This window comes from Malaclemys terrapin, chromosome 8, assembly GCF_027887155.1.
Source record: "Malaclemys terrapin pileata isolate rMalTer1 chromosome 8, rMalTer1.hap1, whole genome shotgun sequence".
Lineage (NCBI taxonomy): Eukaryota > Metazoa > Chordata > Testudines > Emydidae > Malaclemys > Malaclemys terrapin.
Window position 1 is genome coordinate 24,325,056 of NC_071512.1, and position 25,122 is coordinate 24,350,177.

A 25,122-nucleotide genomic window follows, 5' to 3' on the forward strand; every position below is an offset into this window, starting at 1 on the left:
TATTTTTAAAATGTAGGATGCATGTGTTTTCTTTCCATGTAAATGCCATTGTACAGTAAACTGCCCTTATTTCTGTTTATTTTTACAGTGAGCTGTCAGTATAAGAGGTTCCAGAAGCTACTGTTAGCAGGAAAACTGTGCAGTTGGAGTACACTAAGACTCCAACTGCACAGCTACAGACTATTACAGGAATGTATGTGTAGAGCTCTTAGTAGTCAGCTCAAGTAGACATTAGAGGCAGGAACACATGAAATCAACCTACGTTGTCATGACTTAAAACTTGTTAGGGAAGTACCTGACTAGAACACTTTCCCAATCTTTCTGTCACTCAGTCACACAACATGACCCATAAAAGTGAACATGAAAAGAGAAGTTCTGCTTCAGGGACAAAGAGAGAAATAAGCGATAAAATCCCCCACAAACATACACTACAGGAAGAATTTAGCATTTTCTATAGCCGTAAACTTAACATTTTGAACCTGCTGGTCTCTCAAGAGAAAAATGGGATCTCAAAAATACTGTTTTGGCTCTTGTGAGGTATCTGCTCTGAATCATCATCATCCTTATTTTAATCTATTTACTTCAGAAGTGTAAAATCAAGACATAGACATCCCAGAAAATTCCCCACCTACAAGGCAGGCAATGATACTGAGGCCTTCTTAGAAAATTTTGAAAGGGCCTGCCTTGGGTACAGCATCACTCCAGACCAGTACATGGTAGAGCTGAGGCCGCAGCTCAGTGGACTCTTAGCTGAGGTGGCGGCTAAAATACCTAAGGAACACATGAACAGTTATGAACTTTTTAAAAACAAGGTCAGAATCAGAATGGGGCTAACACCTGAGCATGCCCGTCGGCAGTTCAGAGCCCTGAGGTGGAAACCAGATGTGTCATTTACCCGACATGCCTACCACATTGGGAAAAATTGGGATGCCTGGATATCAGGAGCAAATGTTAAATCTACGGAAGAGTTGCCCTTCCTAATGCAAATGGAGCAGTTTTTAGAGGGTGTTCCTGAGGAAATAGAAAGGTACATCCTAGATGGGAAGCCCAAAACTGTAACCGAGGCGGGGGAGATTGGAGCCAAATGGGTGGAGGTGGCAGAAAAGAAAAAAACTAGTAGCAGTTGGAGTGAATATCAGAAGGGGCAACCCGAAACAAAACCTTACCACCGGGGACAACCCAAGGCCCCACCTACATCCCAAGGGAAACCCCAGATGCCTTCTCACCCCACCACACCAGTCTCCACCAACCAACATCGCCCCGGTGATACCTTAGCAGAGTGATGTTTTAAATGTAATGAACTGGGACATATAAAGGCCCACTGCTCCAAGAACCCCAACCGATTACAGTTCATTACACCACATTCACACCAAAGATCCCCAGGCCCAGATGCCTCTCTCATACCCTCGGAGCAAAGGGAAACCTTGAGGGTGGGCGGAAAAAAGGTTATCGCGTGGAGGGACACTGGGGCACAAGTGTCGACTATCCACCAATCCCTAGTGGACCCCAAACTCATCAACCCGGAGACTCCGGTGACAATTCAACCCTTCATGTCACACTCTGTAACCTTGCCTACAGCCAAGTTACATGTCCAATACAAGGGCTGGTCAGGAATGTGGACTTTTGCAGTCTATGACAATTATCCCATCCCCATGCTGCTGGGGGAAGACTTGGCCAACCATGTGAAGCTAGCCAAGAGGGTGGGAATAGTCACCTGCAGCCAGGCTAAGCAAGCTTTCACCCCCATCCCTGTTCCTGAGACGTCCACCAGGGCCCCGTCTGTGGTACCAGAGACCCAGACAAAGATGGTGGAACCGGATCCGCTGCGAACGACTGCAACAGCCGTAGTGGATCCAATCCCAGAGACCCAGCCAAAGCCAGTCCCAGAACCGGAACTGGCAACACAACCAGCGCCAGAACCATTGCCAGCACTGAGTACAGCGTTTGCAAACCCGTATACAACTCCAACACCAGAGGGCACCAGCGAGCCTGAACTGGCAGAAGCCGCAGATAACCCTACCCAAGAGGCTCAGCCAGAGCCTGAAATACAACATAGTGCACCAGCGGACAGTGGTTCACAGTCAACGGAAACAGCCTCAGCACCTGCATCGCTTCCAAAGGGACCAAGCCCAAGTCCACAGTCCAAGGAGGAACTGATGTCTCCAGCATCAAGGGAACAGTTCCAGGCTGAGCAGGAAGCAGATGACAGCCTTCAGAAAGCTTGGGCGGCGGCATGGAGCACCCCACCGCCTCTCAGCTCTTCTAACTGATCCCGGTTTGTGGTAGAACAAGGACTTTTATACAAGGAGACTCTTTCTGGTGGGCACCCAGAAGACTGGCCTCCTCAAAGACAGTTGGTAGTTCCCACTAAGTATCGGGTAAATCTCTTGAGCTTAGCCCATGATTATCCCAGAGGCCATTCTGGGGTAAACAGAACCAAAGACTGTTTGGGGAAGTCCTTCCACTGGGAAGGAATGGGCCAGGACATTGCTTATTTTGTCTGGTCTTGTGAGGTGTGCCAACGAGTGGGAAAGCCCCAAGACCAGGTCAAAGCCCCTCTCCAGCCACTACCCATAATTGAGGTCCCATTTCAGAGAGCAGCTGTGGATATTCTGGGTCCTTTCCCAAAGAAGACACCCAGAGGAAAGCAGTACATACTGACTTTCATGGATTTTGCTACCTGATGGCTGGAAGCAGTACACTTAAGCAACACCAAGGCTAAAAGTGTGTGCCAGGCATTAACAGACATTTTTGCCAGGGTAGGTTGGCCCTCCGACATCCTTACAGATTCGGGAACTAATTTCCTGGCAGGGACCATGGAAAACCTGTGGGAAGCTCATGGGGTGAATCACTTGGTTGCCACCCCTTACCACCATCAAACCAATGGCCTGGTGGAGAGGTTTAATGGAACTTTGGGGGCCATGATACGTAAATTCATAAATGAACACTCCAATTATTGGGACCTAGTGTTGCAGCAGTTGCTTTTTGCCTACAGGGCTGTACCACATCCCAGTTTAGGGTTTTCACCATTTGAATTTGTGTATGGCCGCGAGGTTAAGGGGCCATTACAGTTGGTGAAGCAGCAATGGGAGGGGTTTACGCCTTCTCCAGGAACTAACATTCTAGACTTTATAAGCAACCTACAAAACACCCTCCGACACTCTTTAGCCCTTGCTAAAAAAAACCTAAGGGATGCTCAGGAAGAGCAAAAGGCCTGGAATGATAAACATTCCAGAGAACAGTCCTTCAAAGTAGGAGACCAAGTCATGGTCTTAAAGGCGCTCCAGGCCCATAAAATGGAAGTGTCGTGGGAAGGACCATTCACGGTCCAGGAGTGCCTAAGAGCTGTTAACTATCTCATAGCATCCCCCACCTCCAACATAAAGCCTAAGGTATACCATGTTAATTCTCTTAAACCCTTTTATTCCAGAGAATTAAAGGTTTTCCAGTTTACAGTCCAGGAAACAGATGACGCGGAGTGGCCTGAAGGTGTCTAGTATGAAGGAAAAAGTGACGGTGGCGTGGAAGAGGTGAACCTCTCTGTGACCCTTGGATGTCTGCAGCGACAGCAGATCAAGGAGCTGTGCACTAGCTTTGCACCAATGTTCTCAGCCACTCCAGGACGGACCGAACAGGCATACCACTCCATTGACACAGGTAATGCTCACCCAATTAGAATCCCACCCTACTGGGAGTCACCTCATGCCCAAACTGCTATAAAAAGGGAGATCCAGGACATGCTACAGATGGGTATAATCTGCCCCTCTAAGAGTGCATGGGCATCTCCAGTGGTTCTAGTTCCCAAACCAGATGGGGAAATACGCTTTTGCATGGACTACCGTAAGCTAAATGCTGTAACTCGTCCTGACAACTATCCAATGCCACGCACAGATGAGCTATTGGAGAAATTGGGACATGCCCAATTCATCTCACTTTAGACTTAACCAAGGGGTACTGGCAAGTACCACTAGATGAACCCACTAAGGAAAGGTCAGCCTTCGTCACCCAGGCAGGGGTGTATGAATTCAATGTACTCCCTTTTGGGCTGTGAAATGCACCCGCCACCTTCCAAAGACTTGTAGATGGTCTCCTAGCGGGATTGGGAGAATCTGCAATTGCCTACCTCGATGATGTGGCCATTTTTTCTGATTCATGGGCAGAACACCTGGAGCACCTGGAAAAAGTCTTTGAGCGCATCAGGCAGGCAGGACTAACTGTTAAGGCTAAAAAGTGTCAAATAGGCCAAAACAGAGTGACTTACCTAGGGCACCAGGTGGGTCAAGGAACTATAAATCCCCTACAGGCCAAAGTGGATGCTATCCAAAAGTGGCTGGTTCCAAAGTCAAAGAAACAGGTCCAATCCTTCTTAGGCTTGGCCGGATATTATAGGTGATTTGTACCACACTACAGCCAAATCGCTGTCCCGCTGACAGACCTAACCAGAAAGAAACAGCCAAATGCAGTTCAGTGGACTGATGAGTGTCAAAAGGCCTTTAACCAGCTTAAGGCGACACTCATGTCTGACCCTGTGCTAAGGGCCCCAGACTTTGACAAACCGTTCCTAGTAACCACAGATGTGTCCGAGCAGGGCGTGGGAGCAGTTTAATGCAGAAAGGACCGGATCAAGAATTCCATCCTGTCGTGTTTCTCAGCAAGAAACTGTCTGAGAGGGAAAGCCACTGGTCAATCAGCGAAAAGGAATGCTACGCCATTGTGTACGCGCTGGAAAAGCTACGCCCATATGTTTGGGGACGGCGTTTGCAACTACAAACAGACCATGCTGCACTACAGTGGCTTCATACCGCCAAGGGGAAAAACAAAAAACTTCTTCGGTGGAGTTTAGCTCTCCAAGATTTTGATTTTGAAATACAACACATTTCAGGAGCTTCTAACAAAGTGGCTGATGCACTCTCCTGGGAAAGTTTCCCAGAATCAACTGGTTAAACATTGTTCTTGGAATGTGGAACATATTGTTAGTTTTTTATATAATCAGTAGTATGTCTAAAGGTGCATGTGTCTTATTAACTCTGTTTTCACCAACCGGCTGTCCAACACTATCTGTGATTTGAAGGGCGTGTCATAACTATAAAGGGAAGGGTAACAGCCCTCCTGTGTACAATACTATAAAATCCCTCCTGGCCAGAGACTCCAAAATCCTTTTACCTGTAAAGGGTTAAGAAGCTCAGGTAACCTGGCTGACACGTCACCCAAAGGACCAATAAGGGGACAAGATACTTTCAAATCTTGGTGGGGGAAAGGCTTTTGTTTGTGCTCTTTGTTTTGGTGGTTGTTCGCTCTTGGGACTAAGAGGGACCAGACATCAATCCAGGCTCTCCAAATCTTTCTGAACAAGTCTCTCATATTTCAAACTTGTAAGTAAACAGCTGGGCAAGGCGTGTTAGTTTTATCTTTGTTTTCTCAACTTGTAAATGTACCTTTTACTAGGGTGTTTACCTCTGTTTGCTGTAACTTTGAACCTAAGGCTAGAGGGGGGTCCTCTGGGCTCTTTAAGTTTGATTACCCTGTAAAGTTATTTCCCATCCTGATTTTACAGAGATGATTTTTTACCTTTTTCTTTAATTAAAAGCCTTCTTTTTAAGACCCTGATTGATTTTTCCTTGTTTTTAGATCCAAGGGGGTTGGATCTTGATCCACCAGGAGTTGGTGGGAGAAAGGAGAGGGGATGGTTAATTTCTCCTTGTTTTAAGATCCAAGGGGTTTGGATCTGTATTCACCAGGGAATTGGTGAAGAGTCTCTCAAGGCTACCCAGGGAAGGGAATTAGCACATTGGGAGTGGTGGCAGCGGACCAGATCTAAGCTGGTAGTTAAGCTTAGAAATTTTCATGCAGGCCCCCACATCTGTACTCTAAAGTTCAGAGTGGGGAATTAGCCTTGACAACATTATTTTAAGCTTCCTGCGTGACTGTTGTGGGGCATGGGGGATGTTCAAAATCATGACTATGACCACCATATGGAAAGAAAGATTTTGTTTAACTTTGCATGCATCAAGATATGTCCTTTTGCCAAGGTATCTATCATTCCTACTTTTGAAAAATAAATTTGAACATGAACTTTGCTCTAGCCACTCTTTAGGAATGAACTAACTCACTGAACTGAATGACAAAAGACAAACACCGATAAAAGCCAGCCTTGGGCAACAGCTTTAGATTTATTTTTTTTAGTTCCATCTCTAGTTCTAACATCATATAAAAAATGGAAACTAGGACAGATTACAAAGGATGAATATAGGCAAACAACACAGGAATGCAGGGGCAAGATTAGAAAGGCAAAGGCACAAAATGAGCTCAAACTAGGTACGGGAATAAAAGGAAACAAGAAGACTTTTTATCAATACATTAGAAGCAAGAGGAAGACCAAAGACAGGGTAGGCCCACTGCTTAGTGAAGAGGGAGAAACAGTAACAGGAAACTTGGAAATGGCGGAGATGCTTAATGACTTCTTTATTTCGGTCTTCACCGAGAAGTCTGAAGGAATGCCTAACATAGTGAATGCTAATGGAAAGGGGGTAGGTTTAGCGGATAAAATAAAAAAAGAACAAGTTAAAAATCACTTAGAAAAGTTAGATGCCTGCAAGTCACCTGGGCCTGATGAAATGCATCCTAGAATACTCAAGGAGCTAATCGAGGAGGTATCTGAGCCTCTAGCTATTATCTTTGGAAAGTCATGGGAGACGGGAGAGATTCCAGAAGACTGGAAAAGGGCAAATATAGTGCCCATCTATAAAAAGGGAAATAAAAACAACCCAGGTAACTACAGACCAGTTAGTTTAACTTCTGTGCCAGGGAAGATAATGGAGCAAGTAATTAAGGAAATCATCTGCAAACACTTGGAAGGTGGTAAGGTGATAGGGAACAGCCAGCATGGATTTGTGAAGAACAAATCATGTCAAACCAATCTGATAGCTTTCTTTGATAGGATAACGAGCCTTGTGGATAAGGGTGAAGCGGTGGATGTGGTATACCTAGACTTTAGTAAGGCATTTGATACGGTCTCGCATGATATTCTTATCGATAAACTAGGCAAATACAAATTAGATGGGGCTACTATAAGGTGGGTGCATAACTGGCTGGATAACCGTACTCAGAGAGTTGTTATTAATGGTTCCCAATCCTGCTGGAAAGGCGTAACGAGTGGGGTTCCGCAGGGGGTCTGTATTGGGACCGGCTCTGTTCAATATCTTCATCAACGACTTAGATATTGGCATAGAAAGTATGCTTATTAAGTTTGCGGATGATACCAAACTGGGAGGGATTGCAACTACTTTGGAGGACACGGTCATAATTCAAAATGATCTGGACAAATTGGAGAAATGGGCTGAGGTAAACAGGATGAAGTTTAACAAAGACAAATGCAAAGTGCTCCACTTAGGAAGGAAAAATCAATTTCACACATACAGAATGGGAAAAGACTGTCTAGGAAGGAGTACGGCAGAAAGGGATCTAGGGGTTATAGTGGACCACAAGCTAAATATGAGTCAACAGTGTGATGCTGTTGCAAAAAAAGCAAACATGATTCTGGGATGCATTAACAGGTGTGTTGTGAGCAAGATACGAGAAGTCATTCTTCCGCTCTACTCTGCTCTGGTTAGGCCTCAGCTGGAGTATTGTGTCCAGTTCTGGGCACCGCATTTTAAAAAAGATGTGGAGAAATTGGAAAGGGTCCAAAGAAGAGCAACAAGAATGATTAAAGGTCTTGAGAACATGACCTATGAAGGAAGGCTGAAAGAACTGGGTTTGTTTAGTTTGGAAAAGAGAAGACTGAGAGGGGACATGATAGCAGTTTTCAGGTATCTAAAAGGGTGTCATAAGGAGGAGGGAGAGAACTTGTTCACCTTAGCCTCTAAGGATAGAACCAGAAACAATGGGTTTAAACTGCAGCAAGGGAGGTCTAGGTTGGACATTAGGAAAAAGTTCCTAACTGTCAGGGTGGTTAAACACTGGAACAAATTGCCTAGGGAGGTTGTGGAATCTCCGTCTCTGGAGATATTTAAGAGTAGGTTAGATAAATGTCTATCAGGGATGGTCTAGACAGTATTTGGTCCTGCCATGCGGGCAGGGGACTGGACTCAATGACCTCTCAAGGTCCCTTCCAGTCCTATAATCTATGAATCTATGAATCTGTGGGCTTGGGCAAAAGACTGTTTTTTCTCATGAACCACCCTCTCCACATTTGACTCACTTATCTCAGTGACCTCCATCACAGTGCAATCTGGAAATAAAACAAGTCTGCTCATTTTTATGAAAGCCACTAATGAGTGGTACATACAGTAGCTGTCCTCCCTATCATGTTTACACCTTTTGATTCAGTAGCCAGCTGAATCACTTGTCTGTTCTTCTCTAAGGAAGGAAGCTCAGTGATAGCCATGCCCTTCTTCTGACCTGCCAGAAGAGTGGAGTTTTATCAAGTTCCGTGTGATAAGTATTGCAGTCACAGCTCCACTACTTGAGATGTAGGGATGATAGGTTCCCTTCTGGCACTTGTGCACAATTGTCACCTTTGGATCACAGTCCTAGGCTTCTCTACATCTGAAGCTGGAAGAGAAAGTGAAGCAGATGGGAGTTATAAAGGAAACCCAGAACGATTGCTGTGGTAACATTTATTTTTAAACAGTGAGGATTGTTTGACAGCTTTCTTCATGCTCCCCTCTGCTTGCCACCTAATGTCAATGGAGGAGGTTTTCTTGTTCCATTCAATCATCTCTGCCACCATGCTGATAGCAGCACTATCCATGAGAATATTTCAGCAACTGGTTTCTCTTTGCCTTAGAATTTTCTGGCAGCACATGTGTTACCTTTGTTAATAAGAACAAACATTCACAGTATCTGCCCCTTAAGGGCTAAATTGTCATAGAGCTTCACAGTACATGGAGACAATGCAAGGAATCTTTCCTCAGACCTTGCATGGCATGTGCAAGTGGTGGTCAAAACTGCAGTCCTTGCACTGAAGGTTATACAGGGACTGTTCCTTTTTTACATCGTAGGGGTGCACGGTGTAAATGTACTTTAATTTAAGGTTTTGTGTGCCGGTAATACATTTTAACATTTTTTAGAAGGTCTCTCTCTATAAGTCTATATATTATATAACTAAACTATTGTTGTATGTAAAGTAAACAAGGTTTTCAAAATATTTAAGAAGCTTCATTTAAAATTAAATTAAAATGCTGATCTTACGCCACCAGCCTGCTCAGCTCGCTGCCAGCCTGGTGTTCTGTTCACCTAGGCCAGCAGCGGGCTGAGTGGGGCCTGACCTCTAAAGCCTCCCACGCCACCAGAAGGGTGGGTGTGGGGGGCTTCAGAGGTCAGGGCAGAGGTCTGGGTTTGTGTGGAGGTGCAGGGCAGAAGGCTGGGGGTGTGGGAGGCTTCAGAGGTCAGGGCAGAGGGCTGGGGGTGTGTGGAGATGCAGGGCAGAAGGCTGAGGGTGTGGGGGGGTTCAGAGGTCAGGGCAGAGGGCTGGAGGGGTGTGGAGGTGCAGGGCAGAAGGCTGGGGATGTGGGGGGCTTCAGATGTCAGGGCAGAGGGATGGGGGTGTGTGGAGGTGCAGGGCAGAAGGCTGCGGGTGTGGGGGGCTTCAGAGGTCAGGGCAGAGGGCTGGGTGTGTGGGGGGCTTCAGAGGTCAGGACAGAGGGCTGGAGGGGTGGGGGGGTGCAGGGCAGAAGGCTGGGTGTGTGGGGGGCTTCAGAGGTCAGGGCAGAGGGCTGGGGGCTTGGAGGGGTGCAGGGCAGAAGGCTGGGTGTGGGGGGGGGGTTCAGAGCAGTGGGCTGGGGTGCTCGGCTCGTGGGGGTGCTTGCTCCCAGCCCCCTGCCCTCTGCCCTGAGCGGCTCATGGCAGGGGGCTGGAAGGGATATGCCCTGTTCCACCCCCTTCCCCAAGGCCCCGGCCCTACCTCTTCTCTGCCTCCTTTACCCAGAGCCGGCTTTAGCAAAGGGCCGCGGGGCTGCCGCGTGCCGGCTGGAGCTCCGGCCGGGAGAGTGGGGCCGTGGGGCTTTTGCGGAGCAGTGAGCATGCTGCCACTCCTCCCTCCTCCCTTTGCAAGGGCCGACACAGGGAAGGAGAGGAGGAGGGGCAGGAAAGCAGGCTGCACCACGGCTGTGGGAAGAAGCGGGGGAGGGAGGGAGCTTGGCTGCTGCAGGACAAAACTTCTGCCTCCTGCCCCAGCAGGGGAGAGCGGTGGGCGGGGGGGGGGCTGAGTGCAGCTGGGGGTCGGAACCGCGGCAGGCAGCTGCGTGCCATTCAAAATCGGCTCGCGTGCCGTGCTTGGCACGCATGCCGTAGGTTGCCAACCCTTGTCCTAAACCCTAACTTCTCCTATGAGTCAGTCTTTCTGTGGGTGTGCCTCATAATGGTGCATGGTCATAAAGTCCATGGCCAGGCCAGATTCCCTCCAAGGTGTGCCCCACTTGCTCCCAATTTACAGCCAAGTTTCAGCCAAATGACTTATCAAGCCCAACTCTAACCATCAGGGATTCATGTCCAGAAACTGCAACAAATTCTGAACAACCCTGAATGATGGTACAATTCCAGTGGCCATAGTAATCAACAATAGCCATGAAACCTTTTATCAGCTGTCCTCTGTAGCAATGAAAAGCCCAACCCTATGGCACCAAGTATTAAGGCCTGGAAAATGCACCAGAGGAAATCAACACCACACATTCAGATATTGCACCAACACTATGCTATGAGAGAAGAATTCCTTAAAGGAGGAATTCTGTGCTGTAGAGTGGGATCAGTGCCAGATTAAAGAATTTTGGGGCCTTGTGCACTATGGAGATTGCACCCCAGCCCCGATGTTCCTTGCTCAGTAACTCTTTCACTCGCAGTTCCTTTTCTTTAAATAATTTTTGTTTGAGCCTCTCATGTGTTTCCAAGATGCTATTTCTTACTTAAAATTAATTGATCAATTTAACTATAGTGTGCGTGCGTCTTGATTTTTTTGGTACATGCTACCTAAAGGTATTCAGGGGCTGCTTTAGCCATAGGCAAACTAGGCAGCTGCCCAGGGAGGCAGATTTTGATTTTGATGACAGAGATTTTGCCTACATGCCAAAACAGAATGGCATTGTGACCCTGTGTGCCAGGTCACAATGTCACTCACTCCAATTTGCCTGGTCACCCCTCCATTATGACAGAGGGTCAGCCAGGCCAAACCTGAGTGGCACTATGACCTGACACCTCCCCCAGCCACTTCTACCATAACCACATGTATGTGCATCATTGATTTGGGCTGGCAGAGGTAAGTTTTGGGGGGGGGGGGTTGGTGTGTGTGTGGTGTTTGTTGTTTTTATTTTTTCAGTAGTTGGGATGCCCTCTGAAATGGGAACCCCCTATGCAAATACCCCAAGTGCACACTGGTTAATCCAAGCTTAGCCGGACACATGGAGATAGAACAAACTTATATTTGCCCTTTATATTAACTATTGGCTTTGAGTGAAATTTTCAGAAGTGCCTGATAGCACAAGAACCTTTGCTTTCAGTGGGACTTGTGCTCCTAAATGTGTTAGGAACATCTGAAAATCTAGGCCTTAAAATTTTAAAAATATTTTGCATAAATGTATTGTGTATAAAAAAGTGCTGAACTTGCAGCCAGGGAAACTGCAATTGCCTTTATCCATGGAAGAGATATGCCAATGTCAATAGGACTTTCCACAAACAAACCCATCAAGGCACCTCAGTCCTTTCTTGGGGATCATCTCTAGTGCTAAGGCCTGATCCTTCAACTGCTGAAGTTAATAGAAAAATTCCTATTGATTTCAAAGAGACTTTGATCAGGGGTATTCCTAGGCCTCTCTAATGAGATTACCAATAGGTTTGCCAGTTAATGAAGGATATGGTAGTAATTTTTTTAATAGGAAAGCTTATGTACTGGAACTAAGCTAATTCAGGATATTAGGGAGACAAGGTGGGTGAGTTAAATGATATTACCTCACCCACTTTGTCTCTAATATCTTGGGACTAACACAGCTACCACTACACTGCATACAACTAAATCCAGATAGGTCAGTAGTACCAAATGATAACAACTCTTCATCACTACCTGGTCTAGATCTGAATCACTGCCCATCCATTATTCAGGTTTGTGGCTGCCATTTGTGTCCAGAATGGGTGCTGTCCATGTCCTCTGCCTTGAGCTGTGCAACAGGGCCAATCCCTCCATGACTGCCAAGGAAACTTGCCATCTTCATGGACATTGAGAGCCATGATAGATGCACATTTTGTTCTGCATCTGAAAGCCATGTAGCTGTTTAGGTGATCTACTACTTTAGTGCTAGTGTTTCAGTAATAATGGAGATAGGTGAAAATTTTTCTGTCCTATAAACTGTTTGTTCCCTAGTTCTTAGTGCCCAATAGCTTCCAGCTTGGGAAAATATTTTCACCTTTATATAACTTTCTGTGGTTTGTATTATTCTTTGCTAACTATATTATGAAACTCTGTTTACCTCATTCTGCATCTCTGAGACTTTTTGTATGGTTTCTTCCATCTATCAGTTTTGCAAACAAATCACTGTCTGTCACTTGTACACTGTAATCTTTATTCCTCTCTAAGTGTTTCTTTTAATGGTCTTGGAATATGTTCATGGTTACTGCTCCTACTTCTGCCTCCGGTAGTCAGTTACACACATAAATCACCCTAAACTCCCTCAACCCTGTTCTTTCTTTGCTTCTGTTCATATTCTGTTATTTTTGAGTCTCTTATTTTCTTACCAAGTTTTGGGGCATCTATCTTTTATTCACTCTAAAGTATGTCATATTTCAAAATCATGATGCCTCAGTCTCCTTTTCTAATCTAAAACTTTTTTGATTAATTTTACAGTTATCCCACAATACATGGCTTTTCATATCAGTAATAGCACACATCTATTGTTAACCAAATAAAATATCAATATAAATATCAATATATTTATTAGAGATGCTCAGAACATTTCCATGAAATATTTGTTAGACAAAAAAAGAAATGGTTTTCCCATTATTTTTCCCTTGGTTTTTGACCATTTCTAATATATATATTGGAATCCAAGGACAGAAAGGCAGGCATAGAAACAAGGAATTGCAACACTCGTTTTGCCAAATTTTGTACCCACTCAAATGTCATGGATTTGAAAGCTCAGTTTGAATTAGCACAATAAGGTTCATGTTCTACTTATGGGAGAATGTAAAAAGAACCACAAAGAGGGAGGAAAGAGACCCTATACCAGATGGAACTAAGGCTGTTTCCCATCTGTAAAATGGTGTTACAAGTTACATTATTTGTGATTTGAATAGTATGATATTCTAAAGAGCAAGGCTGTATACGAGTGAAAGGTATTATTATTCTTTGTTTGATTTATTAATCTAACATGTATTTTTCATTTCTTTTCCCACATAATAGAATCTCTGTTGAGACTATATTGCAAAATGTTTCCTTCCACTTCTCAAAGTGGAGGGGATAAAAATTGTATGGATCCCCACCTAGGAGACATCTCTGTACCAGCATTCATCCTCTTTCCCTGGAAAGTTGGTTAGGGTGGTCTAAGAAATGCTTATCCTGTCCCCATCAAGATGACAGGGAATCTACAATAAAATTATGTCTGACTGAGATAGTGTTTGCTTTTGTATTTAACTTTTTCAGTAATGGAGTGAGATCAGCAGGAGGGTCTCTGGGAGGATATCTCCTTCAGGGCTGCAAAGAGATCAGCAGGAGGTATTTTCACTCCTCTGTGTCTTTCTGTGGTTTGTATTATTCTTTGCTAACTATATTATGAAACTCTGTATACCTTGGTCTGCAGCTCAGATACCTTTGTGTGCTTTCTCCTGTCTAGGAATTTCACAAACAAATCAAAATTTGTCACTTGTACACTGTAATCTTTGCTCCCTTCTAAGTGTTTCTTTTAATGTTCTTGTAATATGTTCATTGTTACAGTGTCTACTTCTGCCTCTGATAGTTCCACACACATGAATCACCCTGAACTCCTGTTGCATTCACCTCCTCAGTAGTGGAGTGAGATCAACTGGAGAGTCTCTGGCAGCAGGTCTCCAGGGTTGCAGTGCCAAGGAAGTCAGCGGGAGGTCCTGGGAGCATTGCTTTCATTGCTGCTTCTCTCTCCTTGCTTTCCTTGGTGTGTTTCCCAATGGGAAAGATTGTTCAGTAGTGATTTAGCTAACAGTTTAGGTGGAAATACTGCAAGCTTGGAAGGGTAACAGGGCATATAGAGCATCAGAAAAAGTGAAGTGTACCAGACTCAAAATACAGTCTATAGAGAGAAATAAGGAGACAGAGGGTGGGAGAAACAGCACTAACAAGAACAAGAGGAGCAGATATTTTTAACAGGAACTCAGAAAGTAGCCACAGAGGTGTGGGAGTTGGATTAGGTCTCTCTTTCTCCCACTGGTATCAAAGAGGATTTCTGCATTTGCATTTGTACCTGATCCAGATTCTGCTTGACAAACCTGATTCCATCTATGATTCTGTGACTACTGAGGGTCCTGTAAACTAATACTTAAACTAAAATAAATACGCTACTCAGCGTAAAGATCCCATTGTGCTTTGTGCTGGACAAACTATGGGAGACACAGTCCCTGCCCCGAAGAGCTTACAATTGACATTACATTAACAACATGGGTTTCCACCCATCTTCTTTTCTTTCTTTTTAAAGAAAAGTCTAAAATCCCTGATTAAGCTACTTTAAAGACTTAAGGCAGCACTTGTGGCTTAAAATGCTTTAAGACCATCCTTAATAAATAATAAGTCCTTAATGCAGCATATGAGATTAAACCACTCTAAATCCTTAGGACGAAACACTCAACCTTCCTGCAAAGAATGATTAAACAGGGTGTCGGGGTTGCTGGGACAGGAAGAAATCCTACCCACAAACCTGGTGGCTTGGCACAGAGCAGCGGTTCAGCCACTCCACTATCTCTGTTATATCCCTTTGGCTACAGGATTAGCTGGGATTCCTGCACACACCATAGGTAGGGTGACATTTTCTATCCCCTTCTCACAAGGTGCCCCCACTATCTCCAGAGACAGAGTACTTCTGTGTAAGAGCATTAGCCAATTTTCAGCCATTCATAACTATTAACACCCAATTAGTTGTTAACCCTTGACCTAGGACATACTCCTCATTGAATATTATTTATGTAATGAATTCCAGATTTTAGTGTTTAGCCATTTGGGGATCCTCCATGTGAAAACAAACTACATATTGATTTTTTTTAAAATGGGGAAAGTGTATTTTTTTCTAACCTCTGATTTCCAAAGTGGATTTTATTCATATTTATCAAATAAATTCACTTTTAGCCAGACACCAAGAAAAGAAAATTTCAAAGGTAACTGCTTCGGAAGTTATGAGAATGTATAAACAGGGGATTATGATGGAAAATCTTTTGCAAATTATAGCATTTGCTACTGAGAAAGGACTATAATACAGGAGAGAGACAAGGCAAGTGTTGTGGTATCCAACCTGCTGTCTCTCTCTTTCTCTCTACAATAGGTAAAAAATAAAGGTGAATTAAATCCATCCTTTGTGATAGGCATACAAATTTAAGAATGAGAAATATTTGTTATTTGTCGCAATGTTACTTTCTTATGTGCTATTGTATCATAAAATAATAATGAAAAGATTTCATTACAGATGGGAAGTTAAAATTAAATTATGATCAATCATAAACAATACATGCTCTTATTAGGACTTTTCATTTCAATTACTCATAAGAGTACTCAACAATATGATACACTGGGATGTGTGTGTTTCTTAAGAGACTTCATGTCTGCTAACAGCAGCTTGGGACACAATAGCAGAGATGCTGCAGCAGAATAATGGCTTGATCCTTCTAAATTCTGAGTAGTTTGGCCCCCATTCACCAAAGCATGTAAGCACATGCTTAAAGTTAAATAGGTACTAAAGTGTCCTGCCGGATAGGGGTCAGAGTGCTCAACATCTTGCAGAATCAAACCCATAATTCTGAAAAATTTGAGTGATGTAAACAAAAGATACAAAAACTGCCAGTATAGAACCTCCAACAGTGATTAATTTCCTCCTTTTCTCCTAAATTATTGTAGTGGGTCCCAATCAATGAAAGATTGGGAAATTCTAGAGCTGGTGATAGTGATAGATTAATGAATTCTGGGACCATGTGCACTATGCACATTGGGTCCCCATCACTTTCCTTGTTCAGTTTTGGTACTTTGCTAAGTAACTCTTAAAACTCTAATAGACAGTATTTGGAAGTGCATAATAAATGACATTACTGGCTTTCAATACAAGGTTATTAGAGATGAGATGGGTCTTAAATTCCAAATTCCATTAACTTTTCTCTCAGGTAGGCTCCACACAAAAAATATAGCAATAAAGCAACTGGAATTGCATTGTTATTCCTTTTTTCAGAGGGACGATGCGGGCAATGCTCCTAATTTTTTTCTCTTTATCTTTTTGCCCATCTTTCCTTTGTCTTATGGATTTTATGTCAGTTTCAATAGTCCAGCTCTCTCTACATTTTCTGGTCTACCTTGTGATACATCGTGTTGTTCACTTAAGTTGTGCAGGCTTAACACTCTTTAGAAAATTTAGTGAGGAGAAAAAAGAATTCATGACATGTTATTTCACATGGATGGATGCAAATAGATCAATTATTAGAAACATGTTCTGGACAAATGCAGTACAATCTTGGTCATCAGTGCCTCAGTTATCGACCTTACCAATGGCAGACCCATGTCCAGTGCTGCTGGCACAGTTTTTATATTGGGGGTACTGACAGCCATTGGCTCAAACTGTAAATCCCGTATATGATGGAAAACACTTCAAGCCAGAGGGTGCTGCTGCACCCCCCCCCCCCGAGTGCCAGCACCTCTGCCCATGTCCTCTAATGTTTTCCTAATTCCTTTAGCAAACATTTTAAATGTTCTCTACGATGGTTGGCAAACTGAGGCTGTACAGTACAGATTTTGCTCATGCTCTGAAATTGAAAGGGAAAGTTGATGGTGGGGGAGGGGAGATACTTGGCATACAATCCAGAGTTGGAGCTAAAGTAAAAAAATTCCTCTGCAAAATAAATGTAATGGAGTTGTGCAAACCATCTTCATTAGGTTAATCTATTTGTCTCTCTCTAAAGAAAAAAAAAACCCACCAGTTCACATTTTCCCTTGGACCATACACACTAAGAATTGCCTGTAGTTTTACTGTCCTAAAGCCTTAACAGCCAAAAAAATTATGTTTTAGTGACAAACACAGCATAACCTTCAGCAGCAAACCTCTTTCAGAAAGAACTCATGTGCCCTGACTGCCAAGTGAATTTAAATATGTTACCAACAGCATGAAGAAATGGAGTTTCTATGCACCAGTGTGAGCAATCTCTAACTGCAAGAGTATATTCTCCAAAACAACTGCCTTTCTGTTTTACACATACCACCCATACACACCATAATGTGCTGGAGGGCTCCCACAGCAGCTTCCAGGAACCCCTTCTAAAAATACCATCACCAAATGGAAGGTCAGGGAAAGGGATTGCTTTCCCTTTCTCTGATGGAGTTTACCCCTCTCTGGATACTGCTTAATCATCCTGCAAAGATGACTTTTCCCTTAGGTTTATGAAAAGAATTCTGAAAAGAAGAATCTTTTGCTTTCAGAATGTATCAGACTGCACCAAATGATAGGTATTTTCAAACTATATGTTCCTAGAGGAGAATACCCTTACTACAAGATCTTCACCCTCCTTCTATTTCAAACTACACCATCTGAACACTTAGGCTATTAATCTCTCAGGCTCAGCATGTGCACTCCATGTAAGTTTGTTTGGTAAGTAGCCTTACCTCCTTCCTTGGTTATGGTTATAGAAAGGCTTCTTCCCTTTTATTTTTTTTTCTTAAAATGTGAAAACAAATGAATAAATTCCCCATTGCTTATCTCTTTGTGGGCCTGATGCAAAGCCCACTGAAATCACTGAGAGTTTTTCCATTGGCTTCAGTGAGTTTTAGATCAGGCCCAGTGAACATGTGACTCCGCCAGTATGGATGATGGACGCTATTACAAGCTAAAGGGGATGTTTTTGTGGGTGCCGCTAGGTAAAATATTGGCAGTGCGTCACTACACACATATTACAGCCATGCTTAAAATGGGCTTAAAATGGACTTACAATGGATACAGCAGAGAAATAAAAGTTGCGGGCAGAGATGCTGTTGTATCCAAAAAGCTTTAGGGAAGATATCAGTGATACGGCAATCACAAATGATGTTGCAGAAAGGGGTCCATTTTACTTCAATTGGAGGTTAACATTTTACACAGAAAAAAATAACGGGGCTTGTTGTTTATTTTTTGCCAAGCTAATTAGTAATTTTAAAACATTTAGCGAATCCTCTCCAGGTTTCTCAATAAACTATACTTTCTGAAAAAGTGCATAATCACAATTCACTCTGTGGTGCATTGTAAGCTTATTACAATTACAGGGACAGATCCTGCCACTCTTATTAGTAGTACCTTTCCCCACATGCAGTCCCACTGAAATCAATAGAACTACTGGTAGAATACTTATTGTGTTTAAAAGTAGCAAAATTTGGTCTCCAGTTAAAGTAGTCTTGAATCAGTATCATATCTGTATCACAATTTGCTTTGAATTAATGAAAGGTATAAAAATGAAATTAACATATACATATATTTCCTACTGTGCTGTAAGCGCACATATGCTTGAGGGTTGTCATATGAATCCTGGACTGGAGTATTCTGAATATCATTTCTTTTATGTACAAGCAGGGTAGGGTAGAATCTGTGGTTTGATTTAATGACAAGATTGAATTTTATCTACTAAAATTACATCCCAGGAGAAATAACCATTTTTCATTCTATTATACAGTATAAATTATATACTTTGTTAGCTATTAACTGCAATCTGAATTATTCAGAATTCTTTACACAGCACCCTATGCGTTTTATATTTGTCATTTGTCATTCTCACTATACACAACATCAAGCCAATACAAAATAGAAACAGAAACAAAAGCAAACATGAAAACAAGTAAGCAGAGAGCTTCCTGATTGTCTCAAAGTAGGACCCCAGTTTGGGAAGAATTTAGCCATATGCCCAATTTAAAACAAGTGATTAGTTCCACTGTCTTCAGTGGGACTATTCACATGCTTAAAATTAAGCACATGATTATCCCCCTTCCCTAAAATCAAAACACTCCAGTGTACTCATAATTTTCCTCCTTGCGGGGAGGATGAGAGAACAAATCACCTGCCTCCTACTTACCCATGATTTTAGCTTCCATTGCCCACATGTTACATTTTCGAACAAGGAACTCTGTGCTTTCTCGCATGCTCCCCCTCATGCATGGGTGGTACTGCCCACCAACATCTGCCAAGTCGCTTCACTGTTCTCCTTCAAATCCCTCCTTTGCTGTGATGCCTACAAAAAAAAAAAACTTGACAATGGTGAGGCTGTTATCATTTTGGGACCACAGCCTATCATGCTGACCAATAGTCTCATTATTATCTTGTATGCCCTCATCAGTCCTTCTGTATTCATCTACTCTCTCTTGTCTTATACTTAGATCGTAAGCTCTTTGGGGAAGGAGCTCTCTTTTTGTTCTGTGTTTGTGCAGCTCCTAGCACAACAGGGTCCTGCTCCATGACTGAAGATCCTAGGTCATTGGTGGGCAACCTGCGGCCCATGGGCCACACGCGGCCCATCAGGATAATCCACTGGCGGGCTGCCAGATAGTTTATTTATATTTGCTCCACCGCTCGCAGCTCCCAGTGGCCCACAGACTGCAGGTTGCTTACCACTGTCCTACATGCTACAGTAATACAATTAAATAAATAAATTAAATTAAATAAAATAATGTTAATCATGTTGCTTAATGCACTACTGGGAGGTGTTAAGATACTATGGTAATGAGTATAAGTATAAGAAGCTATCTAGAATGGACTAGATTAGAATAGAATAGACTGAGGTCCTAATTTGGTAGCATATGGAAGAATATTAGGACACAATTATATGCTTAATGAAGTCTACCTTTTAAAACACTGACTGGATTTTTAAAAGTGTAATAAATATCAAAAAAAATTGGCAACCCTCCAAGCTTCAAATCTACTGCCAGCGCAGCAAATGAAACAGAAAGCAGAACCTAAACTAAAAGCAATGATACATATTTTAACAGAAATAATAAATCATTCATCAGTCTTTAATTATGGTATTGTATAATCACAGATTTAAGCATCAAGAATTTGCATTTTAAATTGAACACTTCCATCTGTCCAGTGCCTGGATTGGGAAGTACTTAAAACATCATATTTTGTTTTAAATTTAGTAAACCCATGTTTGATCTATGATTTTATTCTTATGTCTGGATCTGATCCTGCAAACTGGTATGCACTTGATGACTTTAATCACGTGAGTGATTAGACCAATGGCGTTATTTACTCACTTGAATACAAATATTCAGCTGCATAAGGGTTTGCAGGCTTGGGTCACTGGTAAAATCTGTATTTTTATTTTGAATAAAAGGTTTCAGAGCTCTAATTTTAAATATAACCAACAGCCTACAAGCAAAAATTGACCAGCAACAAACCAGTGTGTGAGAGAGAGAGAAGCTTCTGTGAAAGCAGACTTCAATTTCAAAATTCCAAGGAGTTATTTCAAATAGTGCGATATTAAGTAGATAGTGGGGTAGTTGATATACATTTGAACATGTCACCACACTAATATTGCAAAGGATTAATTGAGGCAGTTTAGAGATAATGGAAAATTGTTTTAAGCAAAACTAGGAATTTCTTTAAAACCTCTGCTGCCTCTCGTGAAAACAAATCCTAACCTGAGCAATTTCTCCTACGAACAGAATAAATTAGAGGATGTGTGGGTTTGACTATCGTGAAGGGTATTTTTTCCCTAATACTGTCATGCTCACATGATGTTAAAAAAAAAAAGTTTAGATGAAATAACATTCAATCCTAAATTGGAAAAAAAGACATGAGCTTACATTCTAGAAACATAAAGACCATATGTAGGATTTTTTTAAATGTTAATTTAAAACTGATTGTTCAAGCATGGTAGTCAGTATGATAAGCAACATCTTGGCTGCATGATGGGTCAGAAGCACAACAGCTATACAATTTATATAAATATATATGTACTGTATGCTTATACAATATGCCATGTAACAACGTTATATATGTATTGGTCTTTAAGTAAAGACAAATGAGGTTATTGTCCAACTAGCAAGAGGGTCTTAATGCTCAGTTTATAAATTCATAGCAAAATCCACCAAATATACTGCAGAAGGTATAGTCAGCGATAAGCCCAATAGGTATGGGAAAATATGGGCATTTCTAAGCAACATGATGTATAAGTATACACTGTGTGAGTGTGCAGGTGAAGGTAGAGATGTGGGTTTGGGTGCCTGTGGGCAAAACATTTTATTTTTATGGTATCTTCAGAATCAATGTCTACTCTCAATAATGGATACCTGCCTGGAGTCCTTGGGTATGTACTAGGGCAGCTAGCCCAAGCTTCCCATGCTGCCCCGGCTACACTGCTATTTAGCAAGCTAGATTGAGCAGAGCTAGTATGAGTATGTCTATACAACCTGGGAATCACACACCCCAGCTGTAAGTGTAGACATAGCCTCAAAGGTACAGCACAGAACTCGCAACACAGGGAGAAAGGGGGCTGTGGTGACTGTAAACCACCTTTATGCCCTCAGGAACCTGGACTGCTCCAGGGTCTGCAGAGGTCCAGAATGTAGTTTAGCCAGTCCCGGGGGCCCGTCTAAGGTACAGCAGCCTCCCCAGGATGCTCATTGGGCCACAGTGCTGCCTAGAATCTACTCCAGGGCTTGTGAGGGGGTCCTCAGAGATCAGTCTGATGGTCATCTTCTTCAGTACCTGATGGCTTTTATAATCCTTTTATCTGATCGCATCTTTGATGTTTAGGCTTTACATCTGTTGTAAGAGGCTCAGAACCTCAAGAAAAATTCCCCAGACACTGGAGCTGGCTCCCTATACAGACAAAAGAGGGTTCTTAGCCCTGACACAATTATCTTACAGACCATCCTATATGGGTGCTGCAGCCAACTTTTATGGGGTCCCTTGGGCAAATCCTTTCTTTAATTTTCAGTGCGACATTTCATATAAAAAACTTTTGTGAGTAATTCATAACAAGCATTTTATTAACACCTTTCTATAAACATATTAATAGTTTCAATTATAGTTGAACAATGTTTTTTACCCTGGGAATTTCCTTTAGTTGAAAAAAAGAAATACTTCAAAGGAACTGCTCAGTTATCCCTTAGGAGTTTGCATGTTGTAGATGAACCTCAAACTGCCACACTTTAATGTCTTTCCTGGAAGTACTAATGATGTGATTCTAGAGATAGACTCTGAAAGGCTGAGTCCTATGGTACTTATCTCAATATTTTCGGATGCACTCAGTGAGAAATGAGATCAGATAAATGAAGGGGTCCACATATTTTGCAAAGGGTTCAGAGTAGAAATATTTCCTTTCCTTCTGAAAAGTCATCCATATTTTTTTAGACTAATAGCCCCATTTGTCCAGTCTCTGAAAACTAATGCTCTTAGGAAGAGTGCTAATCTATACTCCAAGTTTTATATCTTGACATGCAAATCACATGATCATTGACAATCAATACTTAGAATCATATATCAGGTTCTCTCCTTTAACTAGGAGGAGATACAGGTCCCTGCATCAAAAGTCGCAGTAAAATTTTACTGTGAAAGAACAGAGATCTTGGAAATATTTTTGGTAATGTTCTCATCTGTACATTGGCAAAGAACTGGAATATAAATGAGGTTTCTATGCATTGTCATCAGTCTCATGTTCCTAGTTGTACTGATGCTTTAGTGAAACTTTATTGGCTGATCACATCAGTTGGGATGCCAATGTCAGACAGACTCCTGATGTTGATGTGTAGAATTGGCAGTGAGGGGCCTCTGTTTGCATGCTTGCTCCAGATTGCTTTGAGGCAGGAATATAATTCTGATTTATGGCTCCTGCACCACTTTATGTGGCCTGATAATTTAGAATCACAGAGGACTCAAGCCTCAGCAAGTAATGATGCATATGATGAAGTAATTTGGAAGTAAAATTGTTAAAGATAGTGGTTTATATGTCAGAGTTTGTCTTGTTTGTAGCTGTAAAGGCTGCTAAAAACAAGGGGACGTTTTGTGTTTTGTAAATAGTCTTGTCTCTTTTCTCTTTCTTATTGAATGACAGGGAATGTTATAACTTTTGTGAAGTCACTTCTAAAAAGCACAGTCGATATTTTTTTCAAGGCAGGACTCAATGATACCATGTGCACTCATCACCTTGTGCTGTCCTGGGGTCCAGATTCTTGACCCTGGCTTTGCGGAAAAATGGAATACATTGGCCCCCAGATAATCCATTAAAAATTTTATATTGACTCCTGCGACAGGACTTTGGGAGTTTGACCAAAGCTGTGTGAAAACTAGTACAATGGCACATCCTGTGAGATGCTGAACACTCACAACTCCTACAGATGTCAAGGAGAGTTGAAAGGGTGTGGAACCTCTCAGGGTAAGACTCATAGTGTGGCCATGATCCCATGAAATTTATGTACCTCTGTCATTGAGTTTCTTGAGCCTTGATTCAAGGAGATCCTGAATAACCTGGGATTGAAGGTAAACATAGCTATTGGAGATACAATTATAAAAAAAGATCAAGGGTAAAATGGACTACATGGGGGCCAGGATTTGACCTCAGTTGTTTAGCACCTGAAGTATTTGGATTAACTAGTGTATTTGGAGTGCTTTCTATTCTAATTATAATACGTCATATGCTGGGGCAAAAAAGTATTGCAACATGAAAAATCTGCCCACTTTACAGAGCATTCAGTGATTCCTGTAATTCATTTCTGGCCTATTGTTACTGTTGATTGATATGGGTATTGCTGCCTAATATTTAATTTAATCACGTGTATTAATAATTCAAAAATAAATGGTTCCAAGGACTTGTCACAACCAGGGCATAGACAGTCTGACCTAGTGGTCAGAGAAGGGTTCAGGAGTCCGGCTGAGTCAGCTACCAGCAGGTCAGAGTCCGAGGCAAGCCCAAGGACAAAACCAAGAGTCAGGTATCAGGCCAGGTCAGGTTACTAGGAGAACAGAGTCTGAGACAGGCCAGAGGGCAAACTAGGAGTCATTTAGCAGGCAGGGTCCAGTTGCCAGGCCATCAGGAAAAGGTATTGCAGGAGAAGCAGTTCTAAGCAGGGAGAACTCAGTTGCAGGACAACATCCTGTTTCTGGGCTGGATTTATATAGAGGTTGTGAACCAATAAGGACCCCCCAGTGTTCTGCCAATCAAATTCCAGGATCGGCATCTGTCAGGGTTCAGCTTCTATTCTGGCAACTTTTACCATATCACTGGGTGGTAGGTTGGAACTTATTTGTGCCTACAAGCCTGATAGACCAGTCTTCAAGACACATGGTCCCTGCTAGGACTAAGAATTGTAAATGTGTGTTATTTTTAGTTATGATTAATGGATTACACTTATATAAAGAGGTTTATTTCTCTTTTAAAGTGCATCATCTATTGCAGAGTCTAGCAAATTTCATAGTTTATGAAAATGATGGATGCAAAGCACAGAGACAGGCCTGATAAACAGTGCTGCAAAAGTTTTCCAACATAATTTTTTACTTACAACTCTGCAGCTTTTGCAGAACCTCAGATAAAGGACTTGGAATTATAGTAGATTTTTCACACTAGAAATACTCTTATATTGGATTACTTCAGAAGAACTTAGTTCAGTGTTTGCCAAGAACCTAACAATTGTGTAGAAGCCAGATGAATGGGTTTTAGTTTGGGCCATGGTTAGCCATATTTTTAAAGGAATGAGCTCTTCCTAGTCACATCTACCCATTCCCAGCCATGCTCAGATGGTGTTTCTGTTAGGTTCCTCTGATGTTTTGTGGTTTAATATTTGCACTCATGTTCTACTGTGTATAAGATTCCTGTTGCTTCTCTAATCTTCAATGACATCTTTTAAACTAACTTGGCATATTTGTCTCAGTATAAATAAGTTGGTGCTCATTGATGTACATTTCAAATGTAAAAAAATCAGCTGTCATACATTCATGTGTAAAAGCGTTGTAACAAGGCAGTCAC